The sequence below is a fragment of the Oncorhynchus keta genome, chromosome 32 (assembly GCF_023373465.1).
Source record: "Oncorhynchus keta strain PuntledgeMale-10-30-2019 chromosome 32, Oket_V2, whole genome shotgun sequence".
NCBI classification, from domain to species: Eukaryota; Metazoa; Chordata; class Actinopteri; order Salmoniformes; family Salmonidae; genus Oncorhynchus; species Oncorhynchus keta.
The window spans coordinates 31,392,193-31,408,672 of record NC_068452.1 but is presented as its reverse complement, the minus strand read 5'-3'; positions in this window follow the sequence as shown (position 1 = coordinate 31,408,672).

The following is a 16,480-nucleotide window of genomic DNA, read 5'->3' as shown; positions in this document are numbered from 1 at the left end:
GTTCCAAAGTCAAAAAACTATCCTGGCCCATTCCCAGAAAGTTGTGGGAAGGTTGTAAACATAGGACAACCACGTTCTCACCAAGCTCTAAGAAACGATATGGTTCTCAGAATGTTATGTGCTGGCTGGGTATAATCAAGCTTCGTTGGGCCTTTACCCCTAAGCCCCCTCTGGCTCCAGAGCAGGAGAAGGGTTAAATCTGCTCTCATTCACGGGAAGGAGCGGTTCTCTGACCCTGTGTTTATACCAGGGGCAATCATATCTCCTCTCTGTGTATCATTTCAAAATATATTCACCTCAAAGTGCTCTCACTGTCAGACATTTTACTGTCTATAGGCTGAACCAAACCGGTCACACGCTGCTGGCCGACCGAAATGGTTCCAACATCTGAATGAAAAATGCAGGATACAATATAGGGATTGCTTTGGGTGTACCTATAATTTAGGATGCTACAGAATGCTTTCTAGTAAACGTATAGAAAGGCAGAAGGAAGAGGCACCCAAATAATATAACTGATTCAACTGCACAAAATAATATTTTATCTGTCATTAGTGCAATTATTTGGAAATGACGTTGGTAATGAAATGGTCAAATGAGAAGACATGCCTTGCTGTCTTCATGTGATCCACATAATGTTGATTCATGATTATTACATGAAATCTTTCTGGACTGCAAGGAGTATGGCCTTTGAGGCTTTGATGGTGTGCCATTGTTTCCACCAGTTTACGTTAATTTTTGTTATAACATGTAACCACTGGAAAAAAAATGGTTATGTCTGAGGATTCAATGCATGTATTGCACTGTTTGCATTGTCAGTGTTACTCTTTCTAGTGATCTATAGCCCCCTGGAGCTGGATTAGATGTTGAGGAAGGAATGAGCTAAACCTCTGTTGTGCCTCTAATCTGTGATTGAATCCAGGGTAGGCTTCTCTGCCTCTCCACTGACATGCCTGGCCATGGAGCACAAGGCCAGAGCAGTCGTGCCAAGCCAGGGAGATGGAGAGATTGAGCAGTGAGAGCAAATGTCGATGTAGAGCATGGCTCTTGCAATGCCAAGGTTGTGGGTTTGATTCCTACAGGCGGCCAGTATGAAAAAGTATGCACTTCCTTAAAGTCGCTCTGGATAAGAGCATCTGCTAAATGTCAAATGTAAATAAAAACAGATAAAAAACAGAAAAGCAAACAGATTGACTTTGGTAAGAGGGCACTTTTAAAGTCCTCCCGAGTGATTGTTCCAAAGCACCGTTTTTTCCCCCTTCAGGACACCCCAGAGATGTGAAGTGTAAGGTTATAGTATGGCCCAGTGCTCTATATTAATGGTGACTTTGGCTCACCTAATACAGATTCTCAGGGTTATAGCCCCCGGGTGCCTGCTGAGCAGAATGCGAAAGCAAGAACAGACGATCCCTCTCCCCATCCCCTCCCTGGTCACCAGGGCCCACAAGCCCTCGCTCAAGGTTACAGCCCATACAGCCTGGCAGCAATGAAGCCATCAGCACTGATTCTAAATGATATCCCGGACTGGCCAGCACTTAACATATTCCCTTTCTCTTCCACTCCTTCTTTAAACTCCTGATTACCCCCTTTTCATGTTCAGATTATAATGCATGATCAGAGGGGAGGCTGCAGTTCCCGCTGCGAGGAATAAAAAGCAAGGTTGTAATCAAGGGGTCCCTCTTAAGGAGTGAACTGTGTATCGGATGTTGGGTATGTCAGTGGGTTTTGAGCTTAAGTCATTCTGAGCTCAAGCGTTGCTCAGTGTAAAGTCTTAAATGGCAGGACGGCAGGCCTCCATAAGCATGTCTTACACACACAATGCACAAAGTTTCTTAGGAAACTGGCTTACATCAACCTATTTCAGGATGACATATGCTCTAGAATGTGTAACCTGTGAAAAGAAGCCATCTACCCAGGGCTGTTAAATGACAGCTCCAGGGGACACTGACACTTTTTTGTTATTCCATCCTCATTGTTCATGTAGATTCCACTAATGCTCACTTGACGAGTAAAAATGTTATTCTAATGATGGTCGATGGAGCAGGTTTTTGCAGGTAGTTGTTATGGAAACTGCCGCTGCAGCTTGACTGCAGTAAGCTTCCTCTCCTACCTTCCCCTCTTCTTCTCCTGCTCTCCTCCTCTCCGTTCTGTGTGATGAACACTGCCTGGTGGAGTCCTTACCAGAGTGGACATTAGTTAATAGTTAAGGACAGAGCTATGATATGCTGAGAGTATTCATGGCACTGAGAAAGTGTTGTGGTAAAATCATGAGTGAGGGGGGATTTTGGGGGGGGAATTAATTCCTGTGCTAGTCAATGTTTTCATGCCTTGGTGGCTTCCATCATCCACGTTGGCATATTTAATTCCCACATTCCTTATTTCCACTGCAGGAAAAGAAAATGTGAACATATTATTTTGTCATTTTAACAGGTCTCTGCACTGGGCGTGCACACTGGTTGATTCAACGTTGTTTCCATGTCATTTCAATGACATTACATAGAATCAATGTGGAATAGATGTTGAATTTGACGTCTGTGCGAAGTGGGTTGTTTGAGACTTCTCCTAGGCTGTATGCCTATCAGTGTCAGGGTGAAATGGTTGAGCAGATATGAGCGCAGAACCTATGAAATGGGAAAGGGCTAAGTGAAATGGGACAAATTGGGGATTTTGAGTCAATTCCCTCCCTGACTGTTATTTTTGTGATTGAACATTCATCATGATGTGGAGGTGCTAGATGAGGAGCAGACATGGGGTCAAATTCCATTATGACCATCCCCAAGGAAGTGTTGAGATTGTGACATCAACTATTTAATTCTGTATCCTTCAAGAGCAAGTAGGCTAGAGCAAATAACCAGTCATATAGGCAAGAGCAAAGCAAACAACCAGTCATATAGGTAAGAGCAAAGCAAACAACCAGTCATATAGGCAAGAGCAAAGCAAACAACCAGTCATATAGGTAAGAGCAAAGCAAACAACCAGTCATATAGGTAAGAGCAAAGCAAACAACCAGTCATATAGGCAAGAGCAAAGCAAACAACCAGTCATATAGGTAAGAGCAAAGCAAACAACCAGTCATATAGGTAAGAGCAAAGCAAACAACCAGTCATATAGGCAAGAGCAAAGCAAACAACCAGTCATATAGGTAAGAGCAAAGCAAACAACCAGTCATATAGGCAAGAGCAAAGCAAACAACCAGTCATATAGGTAAGAGCAAAGCAAACAACCAGTCATATAGGCAAGAGCAAAGCAAACAACCAGTCATATAGGCAAGAGCAAAGCAAACTTCCAGTCATATAGGTAAGAGCAAAACAAACAACCAGTCATATAGGCAAGAGCAAAGCAAACAACCAGTCATATAGGCAAGAGCAAAGCAAACATCCAGTCATATAGGTAAGAGCAAAGCAAACAACCAGTCATATAGGTAAGAGCAAAGCAAACAACCAGTCATATAGGCAAGAGCAAAGCAAACAACCAGTCATATAGGTAAGAGCAAAGCAAACAACCAGTCATATAGGTAAGAGCAAAGCAAACAACCAGTCATATAGGCAAGAGCAAAGCAAACAACCAGTCATATAGGCAAGAGCAAAGCAAACATCCAGTCATATAGGTAAGAGCAAAGCAAACAACCAGTCATATAGGTAAGAGCAAAGCAAACATCCAGTCATATAGGCAAGAGCAAAGCAAACATCCAGTCATATAGGCAAGAGCAAAGCAAACAACCAGTCATATAGGCAAGAGCAAAGCAAACAACCAGTCATATAGGCAAGAGAAAGCAAACAACCAGCCATATAGGTAAGAGCAAAGCAAACAACCAGTCATATAGGTAAGAGCAAAGCAAACAACCAATCATATAGGCAAGAGCAAAGCAAACAACCAGCCATATAGGTAAGAGCAAAGCAAACAACCAGTCATATAGGCAAGAGCAAAGCAAACAACCAGCCATATAGGTAAGAGCAAAGCAAACAACCAGTCATATAGGTAAGAGCAAAGCAAACAACCAGCCATATAGGCAAGAGCAAAGCAAACAACCAGCCATATAGGTAAGAGCAAAGCAAACATCCAGTCATATAGGTAAGAGCAAAGCAAACAACCAGTCATATAGGTAAGAGCAAAGCAAACATCCAGTCATATAGGCAAGAGCAAAGCAAACAACCAGTCATATAGGTAAGAGCAAAGCAAACAACCAGTCATATAGGTAAGAGCAAAGCAAACATCCAGTCATATAGGTAAGAGCAAAGCAAACATCCAGTCATATAGGCAAGAGCAAAGCAAACAACCAGTCATATAGGCAAGAGCAAAGCAAACAACCAGTCATATAGGTAAGAGCAAAGCAAACAACCAGTCATATAGGCAAGAGCAAAGCAAACAACCAGTCATATAGGTAAGAGCAAAGCAAACAACCAGCCATATAGGTAAGAGCAAAGCAAACATCCAGTCATATAGGCAAGAGCAAAGCAAACAACCAGTCATATAGGTAAGAGCAAAGCAAACAACCAGCCATATAGGTAAGAGCAAAGCAAACATCCAGTCATATAGGCAAGAGCAAAGCAAACAACCAGTCATATAGGTAAGAGCAAAGCAAACATCCAGTCATATAGGCAAGAGCAAAGCAAACAACCAGTCATATAGGTAAGAGCAAAGCAAACAACCAGCCATATAGGTAAGAGCAAAGCAAACAACCAGTCATATAGGTAAGAGCAAAGCAAACATCCAGTCATATAGGTAAGAGCAAAGCAAACATCCAGTCATATAGGTAAGAGCAAAGCAAACAACCAGTCATATAGGTAAGAGCAAAGCAAACAACCAGTCATAGTGACAAGGACATGGATGTCATAGAAATAAAATGATGAATACACTGTGTTTCTTTAACTATAAGGATTAAGTTCATCTAAAGCTTAAACTATTTATTTGTGGAGTAAATTGACATTTATTTGTTTCCTTTCCACCGTTTTTAATTTGTTGATAATGGTTTGTGTCATTACTAATGATAAAACATACTAATTCACATCCCCTGCCTTACACTTGATATAATAGCATCCTAACAGCTGTGGAGCTAATTAAACACATCTGGAAAGTTTCCGAGAACAATAGTGGGCACAATCGGCAGCATCACTAGTCATTAGCCATAGCTTGCCATCTCTGGATGAGTTCCTGCTTGAGGCTGAATGTGATTCCTTGGAGCTTCGTCTATTGATGACCTTTGAACTTCAGCTGGTTAAACTAGAATGATGTCAGTAATGGTCTGAGAGCTGGCAAAGATAACACATTACAATGACCCCATTATTGTTTCCATAGATACAGAATGATAGGGTACAGTTATTATATATTATATCATTGGCGTCACTTAAGACACAGCATGTTCTAAACCGAAGTTGGATGATTACAAACTCAAACATATTAGTATCTAATACTGTAACAACCCATCAAAATGCATAGGTTTGTTGTTGAGCCAAAACTGTGGTGACTGTTTGACTTCTTCTTTTTATCAATATGAAATGTTTGACTATTTCAGCTTTTGTTGTTTCGGAGTTAATGTGAATGTTTCAAGAAAAACAGAAGTGGTTATTGCAGTGGGCTTTTGTTTTATGTACAGAATATTATGGTAGTGTAACAATTAACATAAAATATGTTACATTAGTGCTTAATCTACAGTAACGTCTATGATGATTAATGAGAAATGTAAGAAGTATTTTAGGTTATATTTTTACGAGATAGCTTTCAGATGACATTTAAGTGCAACTCCATCCCAAGTCCACATCTCACCTGCTGTCTTGCTGATCAGAAGTATGGATATACATGGATGATAAGTTCATATCGACCCAATGAGACATCTTTTGTAAAGTGTTGTTTTAGAACACTGCTGTATTTAACCAGAACACAAGAACAGGGGAGTAGCTCATATTGGATGTTTTGACCAGGCATTGTTGAAGTGAAAGAGTTCCTCTGCTGACAGGTGCTCCTGAATATTCATTCGCAGTGAGCCCTTACCGATTCTAATCACTGTCAATATGTGCACACTTTGCAACTGTCAACCGTTCAGAAACAAAATATGTCCCTGCCCCAACTGCTTATGGATATTTGTGATGCAGGTACCAGAACAGAGAGTGCTCTTCAACTGAGCTTTGTGTGTAGGAGGTACAGTGAGGTCACTTGAGAACTCTGAAGCACCCAGCTCACATGCCTCAGCAATACACTGGTGGAGCATACTGTCAATCATTACAAATCTTCCCCTTTTCCCACACAAACTCAGTTGTACTACAGTCTGTCATGTAGTAGCTTGGTAAGAATGGCTGTTAATCTTCTAAATTAATTTACATTTTTCGAGAAGACTCAAACTGGAGTCTATTGGCATTTCTTACGGACTGTATTTACAATCAAGTGTAAGATATACTGTACCTTGGCAGATTTGGAGATTTAACGTGCCCTATCTGGAGAAATGGATTAGAGCATTCTTGCTGGTTTAAACAGTGGTCTTGGCACAGAACTGGGGCCTGTGTTGTATCATGAACTGGGACGAGAGAAGGTCACAGCCAATGCCAGTCCCAGGGCCGACTGACTCATCACTCTTATCACAGTTTAACCCTCTTTCACTGCATCTTGATTGGTCACTCTTATGTGGAACATCACTTCAACCCTGGAGCAAAGGCTTTATCTATGATTCCTTATCATCTTCAACTCCACCTCTCTATCTCTCACACTCTCGCTCCCTCGCCCGCTCTCTTATTCTTTGTCTCCTGTTTCCCTGTCGGTTTCCCCTTCCTCCTACTCACCTGATATGAGAAACGTGTAGAAGGCCTCACCCAGTCACTCAGCAGGCTGTAACAGCAAGACATCTGGTCAAAACAAAGGATGACACATCCACACTTTACTCAGTTGACGTAATTCATGATTTGATCACTTTTATATAAAATGTGGAATGTTTTTCAGAGGCATCCCACACACTATCTAGAGATAATCACCACTGTTAATCAGTGAAAGGCAAGTAACTTGACTTTATAATGCATGATGTAAGATGGTTTATCACTAATTGTCAGTGATACACATAGGATGGCATCATGGCAGCGATGTTACATTTAGTGCTGTTACTAAAACAACTGTACAGGATCATTTCAAATGGGCCTACTTGGCATGGTACTTATTCAAACTTAGTTTGAAATACTGTATATTATGATAGCATCTTATGGGCTTTATATAAATCATTTGCAGTAATTAAAGAATTGTAAGTAATATGATTGTTTTCTACATTTCTGTGTGCAGAATGAAGGATGTTGAAGAAGTCTATACGGAACCACACTTGTCCTTGAAGGTTCTCCTCCTCTTCCTCCTCCTCATTATTTCATACGAGTCAAACAGTGTTTGTTAAATTTGACTGAGGTACATAAAGAAGCGTGGGTTCCCTCTGCAAATATTGACCTGAATGAGGAACGTGTAAGACGTTTAGAGTACTTCTGAGAAAGGCTGAACATTAACAGTGAAAATGAAATATGAATCTGTACTTTATCTATAATTTATTTATTTTATATGTGCATTTTATTCATAATTTTGAACTTGTATTTTAAGTGTAATATACAGTATAATAATCCTCTAGAGTATGACCTTTCCTCACACAGGAGGCAGCGCAGGTCCTAATCCAGGCACTGGTCATCTCTCGTCTGGACTGCTGCAACTCTCTGTTGACTGGGCTCCCCGCTTGTGCCATTAAACCCCTGCAACTTTTCCAGAATGCCGCAGCCCTTCTGGTGTTCAACTTTCCCAAGTTCTCTCATGTCACCCCGCTACTCCATACACTCCATTGGCTTCCAGTCAAAGCTCGCATCCACTACAAGACCATGGTGCTTACCTACGGAACAGCAAGAGGAACTGCCCCTCTCTACCTTCAAGCTAAGCTCAAACCCTACACCCCGACCCAATCACTTTATTCTGCCACCTCTGGTCTCTTGGCCATCCCACCCCTACGGGAGGTCAACTGTGTCTTTTCCAACTAGCATTGACTTTGCTGATAACTTATTTATTGAGGAGAAAATGTTCTCACTACGACTGAAATATGTGTTTGTCTCACCTAGCTATCTGAAGATGAATGCACTGTAAGCAACTGTAAGTTGCTCTGGATAAGAGTGTCTGCTAAATGACTAAAATGTAAAACATGTATAAATGTCTGAGGTTTACGTTGCACTGACAAACTGTGCTACACTATTGTCAGTAAGATTTAAGGGGAAATTCGCCAGGCGTCTCCTGGTGAGTCGTTTTAGGAGGAACAAAGTGGACATGAACTCAAAGGTGCCGGTAATCATTGAGTCCATCAAAGGCCCTGAGCACTGAGCACTGTCAGGGAGCCCTGGCTGCTCCAGTCCCTCCGTGTGCTGTGCCCCCCCCACCCCCCCTACCCTCTGCAACCACACAGGGTAATAGCTTCCAGGAGCGGGCTGCACACGCGCGCCCCACTGGGCACGGCCACCCACTTCCCTCAGTGGGTCTGACCCCTGACCCCTGCCCTCCTGCTGTTCCTGCTCCCATTACACCTCTGTACTTTACTCTCACCGCTGCCTTCTTCATCTCCCCTCACACTCAGATATTAACAACACATTTCTGGGAACACCTTGAAGTCAGAGGTGGCAGAGTTTTTGGGCAGAGAATAGAGATCTGGAGAAGACTATTTTTGTTCTTGTTCAAGTCACATATTGTTATTTGCAGTGTTGTCTAATGGAATTGCATTATCAAGCATCTGTTTCTATGAGATAATCTGTGGGTAGACAGTGTTTAAGGTTCAGTATGGTCCTGCTGGAATATTTTTTCCCAGTGCCCGTGGCACAGAAAGGCATTGGAAATAAAAGCATAGGTATTCCTGCTATTACATGCCTTCACATATAACACAGCCTGAGATCAAAGTTATCAACACATTACAGTCTCAGCCACGTCAATAATCGAATACATGTCCTTTTTGTGAGCAATGAAAATAACCAGCACCTTATGCATAAGTAATGCCAGAATAAGGCATTGTATGAAAGGGCCGGTCCGGTTTTCAGCGAGACCCATTCCCATTAGTTCCAGAGGCGAGTCACAGCTTACATCGCCTTATGTTTCCTCCGTGTTGTCATTCTCAGCATATTTTATAATGGATTAACATATTTCCTTCGTACACAGGAAAACCCTGATAATGAGAGTTATCGTTCTTTATAATTTGTACCACTGATGATAATGGACTTCATTATGTCCCTCTTCCACTAAGCTGTCACCCTGAACACATTTAAATTAGCCAGCCCAGAACAGATCTTAAACCAAGATTATTCTTTCATTCAAGCCGCCATTTGGAGCCATTTTGATTCCTTTTAATACAGCGCCTTTTCACTCCAGTGAGCAGCAGCCCTGTTTATTTGACTGTCACAACATTATAAATCACTGGCAGCTTTCGAAGCAGTGACCAGAGGGGAGAAAAGTCACCTACAGACAGACAGGGGAATGTAGTGGTGCAAAGGCAAGCTCACTGACTAGGAACAGGGCAAGATGGAGTCTTGACCAAGGGCCCAAGGGAGTCAATGATGGGACCATACTGTGCCTTATTCAATGAAGATAATGAATGATATTGGATACATAATTAAGGGCACTGTGTCTTGTGGTGTTGTGTGGTGTTGAGTTAATTTTGCTCTGGCCTCAGGATGGAACCATGCAGACTTGAAAACAGTGAGGAATACAGTTGGGTGATGGGAGGCAGTCTTTTGTCAATTCTGATACCCAAAGTAATTGTATTACACATATTATTTGGTGGAAGTGAAGGTTATTCATTCTGACATGGTTTTATTTTTAATTTGTTGAATGTGGATAGTTGTACAGGAAGTTGCACAGTGTTCTTGTTAGGCCAAACACTATTATTGTGACAATCCTCTAACTTGTGTGGTATCACATTATTACTGTTCTATTGTATTGTTGAACCGGTTTCTGCTCACCTGTTTTGGCCACACTACTAGGTTCTGAGGATGTCTGCGAGGCTGTGCCTGTGGGAAGCATGTTAACTGTTGTATTGACTGATGGAAAGGCTCCAGGCTGCTATCCCTGGAAAGGTGTAATTTGTGAAGCTCAGGAGCCTGCAGCATCTGCATTAACACCTTGGCTGTGGCGTCTCCCAGGGCCCAGGAGCCGAGGACAGTGCCTTCCCTTCACACCTCGTTACTCCTGTTCCCTCCCCTGACCTTCCCCTGCCTGCAGGCACAGTGCACACACCCCTGGAGACAGCAGACCAATCAGGACCTCTGCTCTGAATGAGTCTGTACAACCCCCACCCAAACACACTCACTGTCACTGTCATACTCTCCATCTCAGAATGGGCTCATTGTCACCAGAACCCATCATTGTCCTCTCGTCATTGACCTCTTGTATCAGGCAAAAGTGGTTTACTTTACGTTTGGTTCGTTCTGAATGGTTTCCAATGTGACCTTGCAGAGCGCCAGGCAACACCAAGGCCTTAAGACAAAAGTGTTGCATTTCATGTTGGTTATTGAAAGATTGTTACCTGAATGCTAAGTAATGGTCGCTCATTTCAGATGACCGGTTCAGACTAGATTGCCTTGGATGCGCCGGGCCTCGGGGAAGGAAAATAGAGTCCTCCAGGTGGAAAGGAAAAAGGTGGAAGGCAAGTTTGCTGTGTTTTGTCTCTGTTGCTTCTGGCCTGAAACCTGGATGTTCACCTTGACTGGATCATTTATTTTGCCACAGTCTGTCTGAGTCACCTGGCACTCTTAGACAGAGGGGCTCAGAACGATTACATTTAGCCTTCATGGAGTGACGACACCAGGGCTGCTAAAAGTCACCATAAATGTAACTTTGATGCTCCGGCCCAGTCTCAGAGGTCACACTTAGTTAAGATACAAGTATTTTGGTCACATAAGAGTAATTGAAGAGAGCCTCAGCTCTGGATATTAATGACAGTCACACACTCACTCGTGTTTTCTGGGATTAAAGGTCCAATAACGTCACAGTATTATTAACTCAAATCTACACACTAATTACAGCCTTGATAACACAACTTCAGCTCCAATCATACCCATGTTCCTCTGTTCCAGACCTCTATTCCTCCACCGTTTCCAGAACAAGACACAGGCCTACTGCGAGACACGGAGCCGTGAGAAACATGTACATGAGCCGTCTAGTCCGGCATTGTCCTCATCCCCTTCTTCCACCTTCCAACCTGGGAACACTGCGTCCAGACCTGACGACGGAGGAAGAGGGGACCAGGCCTGTCTGCCTGGGTGTGTGTGTGTGTGTGGGGAGCCCAGCCGGAAGACTGGGAGAGTGGCGAGCAGAGAAAAGAACTGTTAATTGGTCCAGTCTGGCTGGCCCCTGTCAGAGGAGGCCTTTCATGGCCTTTTCATGGCTTCCTCCTGGGAGAGCAGAGGAGGAGACTGCCGGCCCATAATGAGGCACCGTACCTGGCTGCAGAAGGGGGACTCACGAGGGTCACTTGTGGGCAATTAGGAAGAAATAATGAGAGCTCTCTTTCTCATTCTCTCGCTCTGTCTCCCCCCTCCTGCAACACACCTTTGAGAGAGAAGCGGGTGTTCATCAGACAACTTTTAGGGGATCCCGTGAGAGTGTGGCTCTAAGCTGGGAAGATAAAGTGGCATTGCAGGAAATTATCCAAAATGTGTCATCAACAGAAACTGATGTGTGTCTCTGGCAAGCACGGATATATACATACAGTGACACAAGTACATATATATCGTCCTAAGTTCATACTCTTTAATATGTGCTTGTCTTATGTATGCTTGTCGAAGACGATGAACTTGAGACGGAGTTATCGTGACATACATGCTCATGACACCACCCATCCCAAAGGAGCTGGAGACGATAGATTTGATGAGCACCCCTGGTGGGTTCACATCACTACTTTCTCTGAGCCGAACCCAATTTATCCCCAACCCAAGAAGTAAAAGGGATGAGGTGTGAGAGTGCCTCAATACTAAGCCGAGGTGTATGCCACAGTGTCCATTATCCCCGTCTGGGACTTCCTGCTTTTCATGCAGCTCATGAGTTTCTTCCTGACTGACAGCATCTGTCTGGAGAGAGATTTTCCACTTCTCTGACAGAGATTGATGCCTCGCCTGTCCCCAGCTGTAATACCACTCAATATCCACTGCACTTAATATCCAAATGGCAGCAAATCAAAATCACCTTCAGTCTGAGACACGGGGGTAAAACACCACGGCTAAGTAATGCACCATATTTACATGCATACAGCCAATTCCTTTTAGGGGCGGGAGGTGATCAAGCATTTACATACAGGCAGGGGGTTATCCGTATGGAAGTCTATACACACCCCCAGAGTAATGGTGAAGTATACAGGAACACCTTAACAGGCTATGATTGTTCCTGCTTTTTTACTGGTGACATCAGCCAAGGAAATGGATGAATAAACAAATTGAAAAGGCACAGAAGGCTGAGCAGTAGAGAGCTCTACTTGTACTTTAAGATGACATTTCTCATGCATTGGAATTAGAGGGAACATTTTCACGTTTGAACAAAGGCGTGCGAACGGTTCCTGTTTGTTCTCGCTGATTTAACAGAGCATTAAACCCAGACAGAACCATCGTGTTGGATTGAATTTTTGCTCTGCCTTTGCAGTTCAAATAGTGTGTGTAACATCAAAATGTGCCAGTCCCAGAAAGTGAACCCATCGGCTGGGCGTATGCTCTTCCTCCCCCTACCACTGATGATTATCACTGATCCCTTCTCTCTTCTCTTGCCAGTGCAGTTCATATAGTTGCTGTAGTTGAAAAATGTCCTCTTTGCTCATTCATGTGCTCTTGAAGAAAACTTGTGTATTGGCAGCCATGTAACAGTGTGGTGATGTATTTTGTACAACCTGGCCCACTCCAGGACATGTTGCACATTACACATTTTAGAAGTATAATGACACAATCTGTGTTTTATTTCTGTGTGTTTGTTGTCAAACAGAATGAAGCATTGATGGCTCTGGCACTGAGTTGTGTGATATTGCTGGAAATGTGAAGTCAGACCCTGCTGTTGTGCCATTGAGAACGTAACATTACCACTATGGCTCCAGTGAAAATCCCTGCACTGTAAAAGCCCCATCTGTAGGCATGGCAAGACAGAATGTGTGTAAGGCTGTAAAAAATGAATGTGAGGATTGTAAGATGGCCAAGGGAGTCTGTTAAACTGATAGAAAATGTAAAGTGCTATAGTCATGGATGTAATACAGAATGATTGTCTCTCTCCCCTGTTTATTGGCTAGTGTATGGGGTGTAATGAAGATAAATGTTTGTCTGAGCCCGCGGGCCTGCTGCTTTGGTACTCTCCCTCCTTGGTACATACAGATGTGGACTCCAGACAGGCAGCAGCACCGAGAGGCCCTGTGCAAGGCCAGGGGAAAGGTCCTTGGGTGACTCACCTGGGTTTTATGCCTTAATGACTCCTTGTTACTCGCACAGCTATTTCCCAATTGCCAGCAGCACTTCCACCCTCTACGTCCATTAGGTGGAGGGAACACGGATCAATATGTGATGCAATTTCCCTGGAGAATGAGAGAGAGCCAGGCTGCTTTAGTGTGGCTACATGGGCTGCTCTCTCTCCCCCCATCCCCCTCTCTCTCCCTCCCTCCCTGCTTCCTCCCTATCTCCCCATCCCTCTCCCTCCCTCCCTGCTTCCTCCATATCTCCCCATCCCCCCTCTCCCTCCCTCCCTGCTTCCTCCCTATCTCCCCATCCCCCTCTCCCTCCCTCCCTGCTTCCTCCCTATCTCCCCATCCCCCTCTCCCTCCCTCCCTGCTTCCTCCCTATCTCCCCATCCCCCTCCCCTCTCTCCCCCCTGCTTCCTCCCTATCTCCCCATCCCCCTCTCCCTCCCTCCCTGCTTCCTCCCTATCTCCCCATCCCCCTCTCCCTCCCTCCCTGCTTCCTCCCTATCTCCCCCATCCCCCATCCCCTCTCCCTCCCTCCCTGCTTCCTCCCTATCTCCCCATCCCTCTCCCTCCCTCCCTGCTTCCTCCCTATCTCCCCCCCATCCCCCCTCCCTCCCTCCCTCCCTGCTTCCTCCCTATCTCCCCATCCCCCTCCCTCCCTCCCTGCTTCCTCCCTATCTCCCCATCCCCTCTCCCTCCCTCCCTGCTTCCTCCCTATCTCCCCATCCCTCTCCCTCCCTCCCTGCTTCCTCCCTATCTCCCCATCCCCCTCTCCCTCCCTCCCTGCTTCCTCCCTATCTCCCCATCCCCCTCTCCCTCCCTCCCTGCTTCCTCCCTATCTCCCCATCCCCCTCTCCCTCCCTCCCTGCTTCCTCCCTATCTCCCCATCCCCCTCTCCCTCCCTCCCTGCTTCCTCCCTATCTCCCCATCCCCTCTCCCTCCCTCCCTGCTTCCTCCCTATCTCCCCATCCCCCTCTCCCTCCCTCCCTGCTTCCTCCCTATCTCCCCATCCCCTCTCCCTCCTCCCTGCTTCCTCCCTATCTCCCCATCCCCTCTCCCTCCCTCCCTGCTTCCTCCCTATCTCCCCATCCCCCTCTCCCTCCCTCCCTGCTTCCTCCCTATCTCCCCATCCCCCTCTCCCTCCCTCCCTGCTTCCTCCCTATCTCCCCATCCCCCTCTCCCTCCCTCCCTGCTTCCTCCCTATCTCCCCATCCCCCTCTCCCTCCCTCCCTGCTTCCTCCCTATCTCCCCATCCCCTCTCCCTCCCTCCCTGCTTCCTCCCTATCTCCCCCCCCCTCTCTCCCTCCCTCCCTGCTCTCCCTCTCTCCCCATCCCCCTCTCCCTCCCTCCCTGCTTCCTCCCTATCTCCCCATCCCCCTCTCCCTCCCTCCCTGCTTCCTCCCTATCTCCCCATCCCTCTCCCTCCCTCTTCCTCCCTTCCTACATTACATTTAAGTCATTTAGCAGATCTCCCCATCCCCCTCAATCCCCCTCCCTCCCTCCCTGCTTCCTCCCTATCTCCCCATCCCCCCCTCTCCCTCCCTCCCTGCTTCCTCCCTATCTCCCCATCTCCCCTTCTCCCTCCCTCCCTGCTTCCTCCCTATCTCCCCATCCCCCTCTCCCTCCCTCCCTGCTTCCTCCCTATCTCCCCATCCCCCTCTCCCTCCCTCCCTGCTTCCTCCCTATCTCCCCATCCCCCTCTCCCTCCCTCCCTGCTTCCTCCCTATCTCCCCATCCCCCTCTCCCTCCCTCCCTGTTTCCTCCCTATCTCCCCATCCCCCCCTCTCCCTCCCCCTCCCTATCTCCCCATCCCCTCTCCCTCCCTCCCTGCTTCCTCCCTATCTCCCCATCCCCCCCTCTCCCTCCCTCCCCCCCTCTCCCTCCTCCCTATCTCCCCATCCCCCTCTCCCTCCCTCCCTGGTTCCTCCCTATCTCCCCATCCCCTCTCCCTCCCTCCCTGCTTCCTCCCTATCTCCCCATCCCCCTCTCCCTCCCTCCCTGCTTCCTCCCTATCTCCCCATCCCCCTCTCCCTCCCTCCCTGCTTCCTCCCTATCTCCCCATCCCCCTCTCCCTCCCTCCCTGCTTCCTCCCTATCTCCCCATCCCCCTCTCCCTCCCTCCCTGCTTCCTCCCTATCTCCCCATCCCCCTCTCCCTCCCTCCCTGCTTCCCCCTATCTCCCCATCCCCCTCTCCCTCCCTCCCTGCTTCCCCCTATCTCCCCATCCCCCTCTCCCTCCCTCCCTGCTTCCCCCTATCTCCCCATCCCCCTCTCCCTCCCTCCCTGCTTCCCCCTATCTCCCCATCCTCCTCTCCCTCCCTCCCTGCTTCCTCCCTATCTCCCCATCCCCCTCCCTCCCTCCCTCCCTGCCTCCTCCCTATCTCCCCATCCCCCTCTCCCTCCCTCCCTGCTTCCTCCCTATCCCCCATCCCCCTCTCCCTCCCTCCCTGCTTCCTCCCTATCTCCCCATCCCCCTCCCTCCCTCCCTCCCTCCCTGCCTCCTCCCTATCTCCCCGTCCCTCTCTCTCCCTCCCTCGCTCTGAACACATCATTTTGGGAGTCTATTTCAGGTAGACGTTGTGAGTGGGAGAGGTGACGGGAATTGACTCATTCAATTATCTAATTGAAGTAAAATGTTATGCTGGCAGTAAGCATGTCAGCGGGTGCAGCAACAGCGACAGTGCCTTGTCACAGACAGTACCCTGCCCGCTCCGCCCGCCTCCACAGGAGTAGAATGAGTCATCGCTCCACACCTACCTAGTGGCGTGGGACAAAGCGTGGCAGCATTTGGTTCGACTTAAGACCAAAGGTCAACATTCATTTTGTTATTTTAAGCTCATGTGTATATTCATGGTAAATGGACTGCAAATGTGCTTTAAGGACAACCAAGTCCATATTAGCACAGCTTTACTCACAGGGAATAAAGCAATAGAAAGAAAGAACAGCTGTCAAATAGTCTTTCTCGTTTTTTCCTTACTCATTGTAAACTTTTTGCATAGTTCTCTGCATTGTGTAATCCATTTCGCTGTTAGAATACCATTATCTTCACTGATAAAGGAGTGTAGGTCTTTTGAGTC